This window comes from Ambystoma mexicanum, chromosome 10, assembly GCF_040938575.1.
Source record: "Ambystoma mexicanum isolate Mex_15411 chromosome 10, UKY_AmexF1_1, whole genome shotgun sequence".
Lineage (NCBI taxonomy): Eukaryota > Metazoa > Chordata > Amphibia > Caudata > Ambystomatidae > Ambystoma > Ambystoma mexicanum.
The window spans coordinates 1,016,170,652-1,016,187,849 of record NC_090932.1 but is presented as its reverse complement, the minus strand read 5'-3'; the positions used below and the strand labels follow the sequence as shown (position 1 = coordinate 1,016,187,849).

General features: G+C 49.9%; 1 protein-coding gene across 4 annotated transcripts in view; it reads right to left on the bottom strand.

The window, feature by feature from the left end:
- Window positions 1-17,198, bottom strand: part of LOC138491940 (uncharacterized) — a 381,176-nt gene that overhangs the window by 170,799 nt on the left and 193,179 nt on the right. The window contains exon 2 of one of the 4 annotated variants that reach the window (XM_069618822.1): window positions 9,664-10,892. The exons of the other annotated variants lie outside the window; for them this stretch is intronic. The gene's annotated coding sequence lies outside the window, so the exon portion shown is untranslated. The remainder of the gene's footprint in view (window positions 1-9,663; window positions 10,893-17,198) is intronic. 4 annotated transcript variants of the gene reach the window in all.

Sequence of the window (17,198 nt, the reverse complement as noted above, 5' to 3'; positions counted from 1 at the left end):
CAGGAAGTCTCCTTCCTCCAGCTGACCCAGGACGTGCTGGAGGGTGACCATCCGGAACTTTTGCGCCTTGATGAACTTGTTCAGACGTCGCAGGTCCAGGATGGGGCGCCATCCCCCCGTCTTCTTCTTCACGAGGAAGTATCTCGAGTAAACTCCGGAGCCCCGAAGTCTCTTTGGGACGAGTTCGATGGCGCCCTTCCTCAGCATCGCCTTTACTTCCAGGAGAAGTTGAGGGACGTGAAGTTCTTTCCTGGCCACGGGGGGGACGCGCGGACACCTTCTTTGAAACTCGAGCGCGTGGCCCCGGACCAAGGCGTCCAGCACCCAATGGTCGGTGGAGATGGACTCCCACACGCTGACGAAGCTCGCCAGCCGGCCTCCCACCGGGGTGCTTCGGTGGGGGCCCGACCCCACGGTCGGTTCAATCCTGCTTCGACGAGGCTTTGCCGCCTTGACCTCCTTGGCGACGACGGCGGGGTCCGCCAGACTTGCCTCGTCCTCTGTAGGCCTCCTGAGCCGACGAGCGGGCCGCTTGACGGTAGGTGGAGAAACCGCCGCCTGAACTTTTGGAGGCGCCCTTGCCTCCGCTGCTCCGAAAGGGCGTCCGCCGTTGTTGCAGAACTCCAAGGGCCCGGGCCGTCTCGGTGTCCGCTTTAATGGCCTGAAGGGAATCGTCCACTGTTTTCCCAAACAGGTTGTTCCCATCGAAGGGCATGTCCAGGACTCTGGTCTGAACGTCTTGACGGAAGTCCGTAGCCTTGAGCCATCCACGCCGCCTAAGGCAAACGCCGTTGCCCAACTGGCGGAACCCAGTGTCGGCGATGTCCGTCGCAACGGTAATGGCGTGGTCCGAAGCCACCTCACCTTCCTGCAGGATCTCCAGGGCCTCTGCCCTCTTGTCGTCCGGCAAGAAGTCCAGTAGGGGAGCCAGTTTGTACCAGAGCTCCCTGTCGTAGCGGGCCACGATAGCCAAGGCGTTGGCCGCTTTAATCGTCGTCGCCGCAGACGAGATGACTCTGCGTCCCATAGCGTCCAATTTCTTTCCCTCGCCGTCCGGTGGGGAAGTCGATGTGGAGGCCGCACCCCCCCCCGCTTTTTTCCTGGCCGCCGCGGAGACGACGGAGTCCGGGGTAGGCTGCGCCCGGAGGCACAGGGGGGCCGTGTCCGGGACCCGGTACTTCTTCTCGTACCGGTCCCTTCTAGCTGGCGTCGTGGAAGGGTTCTTGAGGAGGGTGAGGCCCTCATCCCAAATGTCGTCCAATAGAGGCACTGAGAGGACCGTCTTCCTCTTGGCCTCGCGCTGCTGATAAAGGAAACCTTCCTTCTTCTTCTCCTCAGGGCAGAGTTGGAAAAGCTCGGATGCCCTGGTGATCATGGAGTGGAACGATCCAATCTCGTCGGGCGGAGAAGCCCTGGTGGGAGGCGACGACGGTACATCCTCGTCGTATACCTCGTCGTCCGTATTCGTCGCTGCCGTGTCAGTCCCCGTATCATCCCCTCGGGTGGACGGGGAGGAGGGCTGGAAGGGGCGCGACGGCTGAAAAGGAGGCGGAGGGTGGATCCTTCTTTTCTTGGTAGGGGGAACACCAGAAGGTCCCGGTTCTGGGTCCCCCGACGGGAGAGGTTCCGTCGGCAACGGTAGTCTTGTCCTTATCTCTGAGCATAAGGACTGTATAGCCAACAAAATGGCCGCCGAGTTGTCTCGCGGCGCTGGCAGAGGGGAATCCGACGGGCGATCAGGGGCCCCGTCGGTACCCTCGATGATGTCGTCGTCACCTGCGTCGGGATCCATCCCGACGGGCCGGTCTTCTTCCACGCCGAGGCCGTGGCTTAAGACTTCGACCAGCTCCTCCTCCGAGGTTGAGGCCGAATCGACGACGCCCTGCCCCCCCTTTTTCTTCCCCACGGGGGATTTCACGGGGGTCCTATCGATGGGCACAAAAGAGGACTCCCTCCGAGGTGGCAGGGAGACTCTGAGCCCCGAGGTCGCCACCACTGGTGTAGCCCCGACAGGCTGAGACAGGGCCGCCGCGACAGTTTCGATAGAGGGCTTGGCCGGATGGATTAAGGCCTTCACCACCTTAGGTGCGCTCACCGCCTTATCCTTGAGGGGGGGGACACTGCCTCGCTCCCCCTCCGATGGGGCCTTCGAGCTCGACCGGGGCCTCTCCAGGAGCTTCGCCGGGTGCTTGGCCTTCCTCTTACCCGACCCAGAGCGTTGGCTCGTGGTTGATGGTGCCGGGGAGGGTGCGCCCTGCCTGGCGCCCGTAGAGCCCGACCGTTTGGCGCTCCCGGTGCCAGCGGACTCGCGGTGCTTTGCCTTGTGTTGGACCCCCGTCGCCGGGGCGTCCTCAAAGGTCTTAGAAGACCGCTCGGATTTCTTCCTCTTCTTCTCGCCTGACGGGCTCTTCCCTTCCAGCCAGTTGGCGAGACGTTGATGGCGGTCCTTCATGGTCCGCTCCGACATGTTGCCGCAAAACGCACAGTCCTTCTCCACGTGCGTCTTGTCCTCATGTAAGCAGTAGAGACAAAAGGAGTGTTCGTCCTCCTTAAAGACGTTCTGCAGCTGGCATCCAGGGCAGACCCTGAACAGCTTTCCGGGGGTCGAGCATCCCTTCTCCTGGGCCATGTCCGGGCCTGAGAAACTTCTGGAGTCCTCCAAAAGCGTAGCTCGACGAAATCTTCACCCTTGAGGGGCGCAGACGAATCCGACACGGGTCCCCATTGATCGGATGGAGAGTCGGTGGAGCTTGAGGCTCTTTTGACCAAAAAACGAAGTTTTTGAGAAAAAACGTGAAAAAATAGCACTAACGCTCGAGAGCAATAGCACGAGGATCCCAACACTTGAACGTGCGGTAAAAATCTGAAGATGGCTGCCAGAGGCGGGGCTTAGGGAGATGGCAGTCATTGGCTGTGGTCAGTATGACGCAGAGATCAGTGATTGGTTACTACTACGAAAGACAGATCAGAAACGAAACTGATACTGATTTTTCTTTACCGAGGATTCCCAGCCTGACAACGGGGAATATTCATGAGCATGTGAATCCATGCCAGACCCCATGCTGGAGAAATGATCCCATCTGGAGAAAACAAAAAAAAACAAAAAAAAAAACAATTAATTTAGTAAAACCCATCAACCATAAACGCCTAGGGAAACCCAACAATCAACTCACCACACACATTCCTCTGAAGCAGCAATTTGGGGTAAAGCAGGATACAAAATAAATGAATACGTCTGGAAACACATCGTTCCAACCACATACATCTGGGAAACAGGTCAATCTACCAGACAGAGCCAGCCTTAGGGGAGGGCAGGCCGGGGGACCGCCCTGGGGACCATTAGCCCCGAGGGCGCCAGCTCGGGGGAGCCTTTCAAGGGCTACTGCAAGCTGGCGTTGTTGGATAAGTTTAATTTTTAAATAAAATGCCCTCGCGGGAGCAGGCGCATTTAACAATAGGGTGCTGCAGCACCTTGAGATAATTACCACCCTGCTCCGGCACAGGAGTCGGGCGATAATCATCTTTATAGGGTGCTGCAGCACCCTATTGTTAAATGCGCCGGCTCCCGGGAGAGCATTTAATTTAAAAATAACATTTCTCCCACCACAAAGACATTTGGCGCACCCGCCCACCCCTTCAATTGACCAGGGGTGCGGCAGGAGGGGGGGCGACAAATTGTTTCTGCCCGGGGCGCTGCTGCCACTAAGGCCGGCACTGCTACCAGACAAGTCTGCTCAACCCCAACCCTTAGCTGCACACATCTGGAAAACAAACACCTGGGAAAAGAATCAACCAGACCTCCAGGAAACCCAATCGACGACTAACACCTGTAAAAGTGTTCAATCAACACACCACACATCTCTAGAATGCATCAACGAACGAACCAGCAGGCCACTCAATTGCACACATTGGAGAAACCCCGGTCAGGCTCCCTTTGGGGAAGGAATGAAGCTGCAGTTGAACGCTACTGTCCAAAACACGTTTGGTGGCATTGCTCTTACTGTGCAGAGGGGACATGGCCCAGCAGGCCAGGCTGAACTCCTCCCTGGGTCATGTTGGGGTGGACAGGAAAGGTCCCACTGAGAAAGAGGGGTTCATGTTGAGATTGCCAGAGTTGTGACTGGGGGTGCATCCAAGTTCGCACAATGTTGTATGTATCCAGCATAATGTGAATGGATGGGTTACTTTAAAGGCTTACTTTGTGTTCAAGTTGATGCATTTAGATTTGCCCACGTGCAGCAAAATAAATGTGAAAATTGCCAATGAAATATGAACACGATCTAGATATGGTGTGCTACGAGGTACCTAGAATCTGGGGAACGAGACGCTTCATAATGCGCATGCGAGGAAGGGGACTTGTCAGAGAAAACCCACTGAAGAAGAGCTGGTAGTTATTAAACAGGCATGCAGTGGGCTCTTTTTTATAAATGTGTTAAACTCTGCAGTCAGGGGTTCGCAGTGTGATTTTTAAGTGACTGAGCTGTTTTTGCGGTTTGAAGGCTGAAGGAGAGGTAATGATTAGCCACAACATTGAGCAGATGGTCAGCCAACAAACCAGACAGTTTCTCTGGCTTGGCAGTATCGTGAAGGAAGACGTCATCTTTTTAAGTGCATGGAAGTTTGTTATTTATTGGTCAGGGAGATAAGCCACTTGATTTCGACCAACAAACTTGGGGTGAAGTGACGCTCGAGGCCAGAATGACCGATACTCATGGGTTGTTTTCTCAGAATGTGACCAGAAGCAACACGTGTTGAATTGGTAGTCCTTTAGATTAGTGTTCTGGAGACACCAGCAAGTCAGGGTGGGTGAGATGGTTATCAGGTTAAAGGGAACTGGTTTATTCTTCTTCACCTCATGCGATTTGAAGTATTTGTGCAAACTATGTGCAATTGCTTTTAGGGTTAGGCGGTCTCGCAGATTAGGTTTGTATGCAAATGTATAACTATGTGATGTCATGACCTGGTACGGACAAATCCAAAAAAGGAGTGTGTTGTATGCATGAGCTGCAGATGGTAGTTAAGATTACGGCAACCAATGGGAATGGGGGAATTGGGAGAAAGATTGGATTTCTTTGTGCGGGGGCTGTATTGTAAAATATATATGATACATTACCCACCCTAATCGTATTTGCGATGCTTGCATATGCTTAGATTCAGATGCAATGCATAGGCCGACATTTAGTGGTAGCCGCGCAGTATTGCTCTTTGTTTTTCGAAACTCGAAAAGGGACATCGACATGGCATGCCAGTAATACTATCCTTAGTGTGACATCTACTGTACCCATGGTCCTTCATGCGTCGAGGTCCATCAGATGGTTTTGTTTCGGACATGAGGTGGCATGAAGTGTAGCAGGAGTACAGATGTAACAAAGCAGATAACAGTAGATAAAGCCAGAAACATCTATGCACCGTATATCGACAGGGGAGGAAGGGTGGGCGCATGTGAATGAACCAGATACAAGCATCAGAAATACGATTATGGGGAGTAATGTATGCCCTTCTGAGGCTTGTGGATCTGCTTAGATCTCATGCTATGCATAGACTAGCGAGCACTCTCTGGAGAAGGTGGTGGGTTGTGAGAAGAAACAGCAGCAAATAGGTGTTTTAGCACAGCTTGTCCCACCTGTGAATATGCTTTAGAATGTGTGTCAATGCAGTAATGCCAAGTAAAAGTATGTATGGAACTCCACCTAGCTGCTTTGCAAATGGCGTCAAGACGGACGTTTGCAATAAAGGCCAAAGTAGCTCCTGTACCTTCGGGCAGAGTGAGCTCTTGGTGCGAAAGGCAGAGTTTTGTTTGATAGGGAGCACCAGAGCTGTATGCATTTCACTATCCATCGCAAGATGGTGTTTTTAGAAACGGGATCACCTTCTCTGCCTGGTGCTATGGAGATAAACTGTGGGTCTGTTCTTATCGGTTTCGTCTTGTTTACATAGTAAAGAACCACCCTCCTTACATCTAGTGCATGGAGGTTTTTCTCAGCTGAGTTAGAAGGATTTTTGAAAGAAAGCTGGTAGTTCAATGGATTGGTCAATATGGAACTTGGATATGAACTTCAGTGAAAATCTAGGGTGCGTTCTTAGTATCAACTTGTCTTTGTGGATAACAAAGAAAGGGTCTTGCACTGACAAAGCTTTTAGCTCACTGACCCGTCTTCTGGAGGCGATGGCTACCAGAAAAGCTGTCTTGTAGGTTAGGAATTTAAGGCTGGATTTGTGCATAGGCTCGAAGGGAGGACCTATGAGCTTTGAGAGTACCACATTGAGATCCCACCCTGGAGGCAGGTTGAAAACAGGGGGTGGGGAATAAAGTCTCTTTACTCCCGCCATGAAAGCTTGAACAGGGACTTTCCACCAGGACACCTTGTTTGTTCTGTGATGTGGTATACGCCGACAGTGCCACTAGGTGAACCTTGATCGAGTTGAATACTAGGCCAGTCTAGTAAGTTGAGCATGTAGTGAAGAATGTGCGAGGAGTACATTCACTAGGGTTTACATTTTTTGACTGGCACCATATTACAAATCTTTTCCATTTGTTAAAGTAACAGTGTCTGGTGTTAGGTTTACATGCCTCCTTGAGGATTTCCATACACCTTTGAGGTAGTTTTAAATTACCAAACTCTTAGGACTTCAGGAGCCAAGCTGCCAAGTTAATTGATGGAGGATGTGGGTGTAACTTTGTCTCCACGTGTTGGGTGAGCATGTTGAAGGGACACGAGAGCTTGATTGGGTCACACATCGCCAATTTGAGCAGATGCAGGAACCAAGGTTGTCTTGCCCACATTGCACCAACCAGATTAGAGTTGCATGTTCCTGGTGCATTTCATGTACTATGCTGATCAGGAGCAGGGTCGGTGGAAAAGTGTAAGCAAAGTTCCCTAACAAGCTCATCCATAGGGCGTTTCCCTTGGATCTGGGTTGGGGAAACCTGGATGTGAAGTCTGGGCATTGTGCGTTTTGGTTTGTGGCGAACAAGTCTAAAAGGAGGATAGCCCCAGAGGGAAAGATATAATCCGAAATTCCTCAGTTGATTTGCCACTCGTGTTCTTCGGGTAGGGGATCTCCGCTTAGAGACTCTGCTAGATAATGGAGATCCCCTGGAATGTGTTGAGATACTAGGAACAGGTTTCTGCTCGAGTGCCCACTGGACAGACTTGGAGAGTGTGTGCCACAGAGTTTGTTTATGTAAAGTATGGGCGTGGTGCTGTCTTGCACTGTTTGACCGGTTAGATTGGCCTGAAAGGCTTGTAGGGTTTGGAGTACAGCTAGTAGCTCCAAAAGGTTGATGTGATTTTGGGATGTGATCTGTGTCCACAGGTCATGTGCTGTGTGGTGAAGGTAATGGGTTCCCCATCTGGAGAGTGAGGCATCTGCTATCACTCAAACTGGATGACTGAAAGGGTTTTCCTTTTAACAGATTTTCCTTTGAACACCAGCGTAGCGCTTGTGCTAGGGTTAGCAAAAACAACCACTAGATCCACTGACTGCTTGCCGGAGACCATTGTTTTGCAAACCACTCTTACATTGGCCGCATGCGCAACCATGCGTGCGGACCCATGTAAATGCATGAAGCCATCATCCCAAGAAAGCGCATTGCTTTGCGTACGGTTATTTGGTGACCGGCCAGATACTGAGGGATTTGCAGCAGTATTTTTGGGCTCTTTTGAAGAATTCTGCCCACCCTGGTTGTAATTGGAGCACCGCAGTTGTCCTCTAAAATCGGCGTGTATTAAATGCACCCCTCTGCACAAAGGGTTTGTTTGTGAGCGGTCCCAGGGATTTGAGGGTGTCATACTCTCTCTTTAGTACTTTTCACTGCGACCCTGACTGCTTTTCCAAATAAGGCGTTGGGCTCAATTGGCACATTTAAAAGGGTGGCTTGAGTTTCCAGCTTGAAACCAGAGGCGTAGTTGTGCATGGCGCTTAATGAGGGTACCCTCTGCTACATCCGGCCTGCATTATCTGCTGTGTGCAGGTTATTTTTAAGGATGTAGTTTGCCACCCGTTCACCTCCAGCTACTGTTTTTAATAGCAGGGTATTCAGGGGCAGAGTCTATTGTTGCGAGATCTCATCCCACGTGTGGCAATTATAAGTCGCCAGGAGCATAGTGTAGTGTTGTTGGCTATCCTTGCTTTGTAAGCAGCAGAGGAAGCTACTTTCCTGCCCAGTATGTACAATTTTTTGCTCTCCTTTCCAGGAGGGGCTTCGGCAGAGGCTAAAGGTGTGCCCGCTCTTCTTGTGGTGGTCACAATGAGTGGCGGGCTTCAGCTGCCCCCCTGATGTACAATGGGTCTAGCTGGGCTGGTTTAAACATTTTCTTAACGCAAGGGTTGACTGCCCCCGTCCATTGGATGTAAGTAAAGAAGGCTGAATGCGCCTTTGGATAGATTGGAGCAGTGGAATTAACTGTGCCGCAGATTTCTCAAACCCGAGGATATCCTCTACCAAGTCCTTGTCGACTTGTGCCTCCTGGGTATCGATTTTAAAATGTTCTGTGGCTTTTAAAAGAAGATTATACTGCAGCTGGTTTTCCACAGGGGAATCAGTCAAAGGTGGGTCAAGATGGTCTGGAGATTGAATGATGTATACATCATCATAATATTGTTCTGTATCCTCTATGTCCCCTTGGTCTGCTATTGAGCCAGGGTCCTGCGAACCGGACGTGTCAAAATAGTATAGGTTGTTAGGTATGTTTTGAGATGTGGCACTAGGCTGTGTTGTGTCTAGGTGGGGCCTTTTGGCGTTGGGAGGGGGCCCTTTGATGCTAGACAGTTGATCAGGGGGTTGATCAAAAAAGAAACAAAAACTAGATTCTCCTCATTACTCTAAATTGTTCCGGGGTCCATTTAATGGAGCTTGGTAAAACTGTGGGAACAGGGGAAGGGAAAGGGTCTGTTTGTAGTACATTGCACCTAGTGACACCCTCTCCGGGGCACAGTGTTATTTTTCCTTTGAAACCAGGGTCTTTGAGGATAGGGGCGTCAAAGGTTTTGAGTTTTTCGAAGTCTTGGATTTGAGGAGTGTCTGGGACTTGCTCTCATTTTTGAACTTTTAGAATGGGTCATCGACGTGTCTTTCGAAGGCATGGTCGTCGGAACCAGAGTACTTGTCTGATTTGTTTGAGGTGTCGCAAACAAGACTTCAGCATATGTTTTGGGGGACTGTCATGTGGCGATCGCGATGGCGCAGAGGACGGGGACTTTTCAGATCTGGCCTGCGACGCCGCATGTGGCTCATCGGTCGGTGTAGTCTCCATAGCAGAACTGCTAGCCTGCCTGTTGGAGTCGGGGGCTCGCACTCGGGAAACTGTTGTGTCCCGATTGCACTCCGTGTCACTTAGGACAATCTCTGGAGACTCATAGCGGCCTTGGCCTGCATGGCTTAGCGTTTAGTTTTCCGGTCCTTTAGTGTCTTGGGCAGAAACAGTTTGCATGACATGCACTGTTTTCTGGAATGGTCCCTAGGAAGCAAAGATTGCACACCCTGTGCGAGTCCTTCCAGTAAACTTCCTGTTACAGGAATGACAAAATTCAAACAGTGTGTTTGCCATAGTGTGGAAAGATGTCACGCTCACCTGAAATAGGATGTTAGCACCGTGAGGAGCGGGGTTGAGTTCCCACCTCCCGTAACCTCCTAATGCCCCCTCTCTGCTTCAGCCTCACCTTGGTTTGTTTAGTGGTTGACTCTCCGTCCTGCGATCTCTTGCAGGGGCGCAATATGACAGTCTCTCCCTGGATCAAGTTCCTTCACTGATCCTGTGGGGGTGTAGCGGAGTCTTGAATTGCTTGACTCAGCAGGTAAGTCTCTATACCAATAGATGCTTGGAATAGTTGCTTAAATGTCTTTATTACCCAGGTTTTAACCTTGTATTCACCTTTCTTTCAGGCGCAGTCTTGAGCAGTTTTTTAATGAAGATTTGACTCGTCCTTCAACGCTGAGCAGATTCTATGCGGGTGAGTATAGCGTTCGTGAGTGGCACCGAATGTCTCTATAATGGTTTCTTCCCGTGCGCGACTAACCTGCTGTGTTCTTTTCTTTCCTGCAAACAGGTGCAGCGTGGCTCCGGAGCGGCGATCGGAGGAACCGCTGCAGAGGAATCCCAAGGGAAGCGGTCTCTGTGAGTATCAGCTGTTCTTGCAGATGCTTTCTTTTCTGCAGGTGCGGCGTACTGAAGAGCAGCTGAAGGAGCGGCCGCTCGGATGGAATCCTTCAGGTAAGGTCGAAAACTCAGTATTAATTCCCGTTTCCTTCTTCTCTTCTTCTGTTCTCAGGTTCCGATGGATGGAAGTTCCAGAAACGGGCGTGGCTGCTGGCATTCAGGTACTGGAGCTAAGCAGACACAGTGAGCGTTATGCTGCAGGAGTGCAGAATAACGCGAAGTGTGTTCTGTCGGTAGGGTGTGGTTTAAATAGCCTTTTAAGTAGTTCCAATAAAATAGTCCCTCCAGCCACATTCTGCAATCACAGGTAAAGTAGTCCTACAGCCACACCCAGCATAAGCCAGATGATTCAGCCCCCTTTGACTGGGTTGTATGTAGTCCCATGTAGTGCATTACCAGATGGAAAATTATGAGCCTGGCGCCAACGGCGCCAGGACTGAGTCCAGGAAGTCCTTGGACTACCCTTTGGGGCTTTATAAGCCCCGATGGGTGTCAGTGACTGGGAAAGGCCCGCCAGCTCCAAGTGTTTTGGAGCATGCACCATGACAGCAAAAGATGGCAGCTCGGCGATGTAAAAGGCAATCTCTAAATGAGATTAATTGTGACCAGGGACGAGGCCCGTTGGGGCCGAGGTAGGCCGCAGTTAAAGTTTGTCCAGACAGGAGTAGTAGTTGTCCACAAATGGTCTCGTCTTCGAAATCCGTCGCCAGACATCTTGCGGTGTACGGCCGTCTAAAGGATAGAAAGAAAGTCTAAATGTAAACTTTGAATAAGTAAAGGTGTTAGCCAGAAGCAGGAACTCAGCAACTTGCATCCGACTAGGATTGCGGAAAAAAAACATTCAGATAGACCGACGCGCGAAGGACCATGGGTACAGGAGACGTCACACTAGGGATAGTATTATTGGCACACCCTTTTGAGGTCCCTTTTCGAAAACAAAAAATGTAATACTCCAAGGCTACCACTAGATGTCAGCCTATGCATAGCATGTAATCTAAGCTGATCCACAAGCCTCAGAAATATATATATATTTGGGAAGGTTTGTATGTTCGGGGTTGGCTCCAGCCCCTAACAGTTGGTGGGCTGAAATGTTGGGCTGAAATGTTGGGCCACGGTCGGCATACCAGTCTGGGGTGTACTGGTGATACTGAAATGTGACCAACCCCACCCATCTGCCCTAGACCGTACAGGATCAGGCCCAGTGCCATCAGTATGGGCAATTTCAGGAGATTGCCGACTTTGCAATTTTTCAAAAATAGGAAGTTAGGACACAATGTAACATACACAAGGTTACAGCAGACCCCCCCCCCCACCCCCCCATGTGCATATCAGCTACAGACCCGGACAATGACAGGTGGTACCAGTAGTAAAATATATGGGAGGGTTTTAAGTGTTGCAAAAATGTGTATGTGTTAACTTGTGTGGTTCAGGTTAGTTTGACTCTACAGCGTCATCTCGCCCCTCACAGGACGACTGTACAATAAACTTGCTTTACGCACAAACATACACTTGCTTCTTAAGTGTTGGGCCTGCTTGGGTTAAGGTGATTAAAGGCCCATCCGCAAAGTCAGAAAAAAGCCTGACATGCATATGGCCTGTACACCTCTTCAACAGCACAAACAATTGGTTTTTCCCCCCAGATGCCCAGTTAGGCACTTCCAGCCTTAAGGAATGTGGTACTAGGTCATACCAATGGCAGATGTACGTTAGGCTACGATAAGCTATTATACTGTGCCCAACACCACCATAGTTGTCATAAGGTGCAGGATATTGGCAGTGTGCCCTGCCCGGTATAAACCAGACTGGTTTGTGGCTGAAAGGAAAAAGGCGACCAGAGAAGCACGAGTAGACTATAAACCAAAAGACCACCACCTAGATTGATATAAGGGGGTAGAGGGGGTGTATGAGGTTTGTTCTGCCAATAACCCAACCATCACTGTTTGTCAAGCGAATACCAAGTTGGTAAGATACCTCAGAAAAAAGCACTCCATTCAGGTATTTGTTCATCCTACATAAACAAGTTCAACTTCTGGCTGGGCCAACTCTGCCCTTCCTACTTCCAAAATCAATTCTGTGCCACTGAGTTAAGTAATTATTGCAGCACTTATAATAGCTGTGAGGGAGCCGGCACAAAAGGGTGACTGCCCTGTCGGAGAACAGGGATTAGTAGTGGCTAAACTGCCTGCTCAGCCCCATACCACTATTAAACCAGCAGCGTTCCCAATCATAAAGGTAAAACGGACACAGCCAATGCTTCTTTTAGGACTAATCAAGGTTCTATACAAATATGGGAACTTTGACCAAACAAAATACAAAATTAAAAACACTTAAAACCCACCCCTATAGAAGAAACACAGGGAATGCAGAACTTGATGTGAACAGGCACTCTTGTTTGATGAGTAGGGTTGTTCAGGCAAGGATTTCTATAAACGCCAATGTTCAAGAATACGTTCTTGTAGAAAAAAAAAAAAGGCATAGAAGGAACAGGTTACTTACCTGTAGCTGTTCTCCAGCATGGATTCACATGCTCATGAATATTCAGTCGGCAAGCTGGGAATGCTCAGTAAAGAAAAGAAATCAGTTTCATTTCTGAACTGTCTTTCTCCTAACAACCAATCACTGAGCTCTTGGTCATACTGCCCCAGACAATGACTGCCCTCCACCTAAGCCCCTCCTCTGGCAGCCATCTTCAGATTTCTACCATACGTTTCAGTGTTGGGAGTCCTTGTGCTTAGCTCTCGAGCTTTTGTTGCGTATTTTGCTTTTTGGAAGAGTTTAACTCTATTTTTCAGTCAATCGAGCCTTGTGCTCCATCGATCATCCCTCTGATCAATGGGGACCCTTTTTTCGGATTCTTCAGAGCCCCTCAAGAGCGGATTTCATAGAGTTTTTTCGTGGCGGCTTCCAGACGATTTGTCAGGCCTACGCCGCGTGGATCATGTCGGAGAAGGATTCCCCCTCTTTTCTTCACCGACTGCAGCTTGCAGAATGGTTTCATGGACGACAAACATTCCCAGTGCATTTACTGCCTGTACCCGACGCACAAGGAGGAAGATTGTGCATTTGGTCGTGAACTCTCGACACGCACGTTGAAGGATCGGCGTAAGCAGCTGAAGGATTCCCCCAGAAGATGTCTCCCGGACCCATGGACCGGCCTGGGTTATTGCAAGGGGTGGGTGGGGCGACACGTGGTGGGTGAGCTGTGGGCATGCAATTTGAAGGTGGGTGAGGCGGGCAAGATGAAAAAAGGGACAGACTCGAAATAGAGTCACTCGCATTCTACACTAACACAGGGAGGAACCCTATAGGGGCAGGAATAAGGGACCATAGGGGGGCAGTGGGACCTGGCAGGACAGGGACCAACCATGGGATTTAAAATCCCCACTTACAATATCAGAGGGTTAAACTCATGATAAAGCGATGCAAGCTTGTGAGATACCAGACTCTCACGCTCCAAGAAACCCACATATGCAAGGAGGATAAACATCACAAATTAGATCGCAGGGGTCCCACAGATCTTTCAGGCCAATGCGAAAGATTTTAAAAAGTAGGGGTCTTGATAGCGGTCAAAAACAACTGACATGGTGGTTCTGGGGTCAACTGAGGATAAGCTAGGACGTTACCTCTTTGTTAGGCTAGCCACTAATGCAGATGTCTTTACTGTAGCGACAGTGTATGCACCCAACTCCGGACAGGATGATTTCTCAAGGCTCCTCTGGCGGCACTTGAAAATATAGCTGAGGGATAAGTCATGCTAACAGGTGATGTAAAAATAGCCTGGGATCTGGAGACAAGATAGAAGCAGAGTGGGCTATGCACTCCATGGGACACCATCCCTGCGACTTAGAGAAGTTTAAGTGATAGGGGTTGGTGGATGTCTGGCGAACTTGCAGGGGTATGGAAGCAGGATTTACATTCTATTCACATGTACACAGAACACATTAGTGCATATACTATATCTGGGTGTCCTCCCAATGGATATCGCTGGGCACAATAGCGCTTTCCGACCACAAACAGCTAGGCGCGATGTTACACATGAACTAACGGCGGACGGGGCTCTGGCAGTGAGCATTATTTGAATGGATCCTAGCGGATACCGTCTTGTTGGCGGTAGTAGAGGAGATGATTCAGACCCATTTAAAATAAGATGTCGGATACCTCCTCGGTATATGGTGGGATGCCTTTTTAAGCGGTAGTTAGACTGGGCAATTGGTCGCATTTAAGGCCTTGAGGGAAAAGCAGAGTAGGACATTAGAAGAGAACTTAGAGACACAACTTAAAGATATCATGCCGCAGATGCAAACCCATAGAGCAATTCTAGGGCAGCTCGAGTTACTAAGGCCAGAAAGGCAGAGAGGAGCCTTCTAAAAGCTACACAGCATAACTATGTGCAAGAGAACAGAGCGGGGAAGCTCCTGGCGCAACAACTGAGACAGAGATTCGCAGCCCATACGATCTTAAGAATCCGAAAGAGGGCGACGTGGTAGACCCGGATGGAATCATAGGGTGTTTTGAGCGCTTCTATGGGGCCCTGTATTTTTCCGACAAGCCTCTGGGAGAGTCGCAGAACACTTATTGGAGGCTGTAACACTCCCAACAGAAGATAGGGAAGACTTTGAAGAGGATATCACGTGGGAGGAAGTAGAGTGGCTATTGGAAAACTCGCCACACACAAGGCTCCGGACCCCGATGGCTTCACAGCCACTTTTTATTAAAAAAATACCAGACTGACCTTTGACTCATTTGAAAGAACCTTATAGCTTCGATGGACAAGGCCAAATTGGTGGTATTTCCGAAGCCGGGCAAAGAACCGACAGTGCGGATCATATCGGCCAAAAGCACCCATTAGTCGATGCTAACATTTATACCAAGGTTCTGGCTTCCAAATTGGAAGACAGACTCCCAACTCTTATGGGCCCTGACCAGGTGGGATTAATTAAACGGCAAATAATACAAGAAGGGTGAGTCATCTAGTAGAGAAGGTTGAGGGGCGTGGGATTCCGGCGGTTCTCCTCACCCTAAATGCCGAAAAGGCATTCCACCGGGTGGAGTGGTTGTTTCTCTTTCACACTATGGTATACATGCGGGTGGCAGCCGCTACCTCTGGAGAATACAAGCCAACTATCAAACCCCCCCCCCCCACTTTGCGCCTGTCCATTAATGGACAGCTCTCTGGCACCATCCGCTTGGAGGGGGACCAAGCAGGGGTGTCCATCGCCTCACCTGCTCTATGCAATCTTTTTGGAACCCCTTCTTCAACGTCTACGGGAAACACCAGGAGTGAAAGGTATCCACTTTGGGAGGATGCGGTGGGCGAACATAAACAGCATTTGCCGATATGATGTTGGCTCTCACAGACCCGGCAGCGTCCCTTAGGGTAATAGCCTCAGAGCTAGTATTGTTTGGCGATACAGCGGTGCACCTAGTTTCAGTGGGCGGACGAGAACATCAAATAGTTAGGGATTCACATTATGAATTCAATGACAACATTATATGATGCAAAGTATCCCCAATTGCTCAGCACCCTAACGCTGATTTGCAACAATAGAGCCCTCTACACCAATCGTGGATGGGGCAGATGTCCTCGATTAAAATGGTGAGCCTCCCATGTTTTCTTTACTACTTTCAGGCCCTACCGGTCCCCTTACCTACCAAATTCTTTAAGTCACTCAATTGAGTCCCATCTGCATTTATGTGGCATAATAAAAGACACGGTGGCCCTGCAAACCTTAATTGCCCCAAGGAATGGGGGGCAGTGGGGGGGGGCTCACTGGTCCTAAATTCAGACAGTACTAATGGGCGGCCCAATTGAAGGTGTTGAAACAATGGCTATCGGATGGAGCAGTGGTGGGGGCTCCCTTGGATGAAGTATTACGGATAGCCAAGGAGGATTGCCTCCTAGTATGCGGGCATCGTGGATCACTACTCGTGGAAGAGGTCTGGGATGATGTGATAAAGCAGGAGTATATATCTCTCAACGATTCCGAGCCCATTCACACCAGTATTTGGGAAGTCCCCCCCCTCCCCGGTTCACGCCAGGGATGGAGGAGAGCCTTAGGGGAATGGAAAAAGGCGGGATGTTTTAGTCGCAAAAATTGATGCATGGCCACGAAGTCAAAACATTTGAGCAGTGTAAACAGTCCTTTGGCCTTAAGGAAGGGGAGAGGCTCCACTATTACCAGCTGCGGCACTGGGCTATGCACCCCGCCAATAGATTTGCGGCAGGCAGACAACTCATCACATTTTAAAAATACATCACATCTCATTCAGGGGATACACATCTCATCCCAGCATTCTATGCACTATTATCTGCAATAATTTGGGAGACGTGGACATATATGGGCAAGTGGGAGAGAACCCTAGACCGACAAATATCAGGAGGAATGGGAAGTTTATGGGGAAATATCCTGAGGCCAACTCGGTCCATCCAATTAAGGGAGATCTGGTATAAAAACCTCACCCAAATGCATTGTACCCCGAAGCGGTTTGGACCCATGTACCCGGAGGTATCCTCGGATTGCCAGCGAGGATGTAGGAGCAGGGAGACTGGGTGCACATTTGGTAGGCTTGCCTGGCTCTGAAACCATTTTGAGGACAAGCGTGCCGGACAATAAAGGAAGTGGTAGGGGTGAATCCACCCATGGGGATAGGGGAATGTCTTTTGGGCCTTTGGATGAAGGAAACTCCACCACAGGGAAGAGCACACTAAGGCATGAATGGTTTTGCTGTTAGCAGCATTAATAGCGATTGCCCGGAATTGGAAAATAAAATTTTGCCACTACCCATCATGAGTGGCTAAACAGGATCCGGCATATATTGGCTATGGAATGGGTCACTTATAACATACAGGGAGACGATCAAAACTTCAGGGAAGACTGGGGCCTACTGTTCAGATACCTAAAGGATGATTGTTACCGAATTCAAATGAGTCCGCAGAACATAAGGATTTAGAACATTACCTAATGCTTTTGTACAACTTGTATGTCGAAAGGGTTACAGCTCGGGGGGGGGGGGGGGGGGGGGTCGGATCGTGGGGGA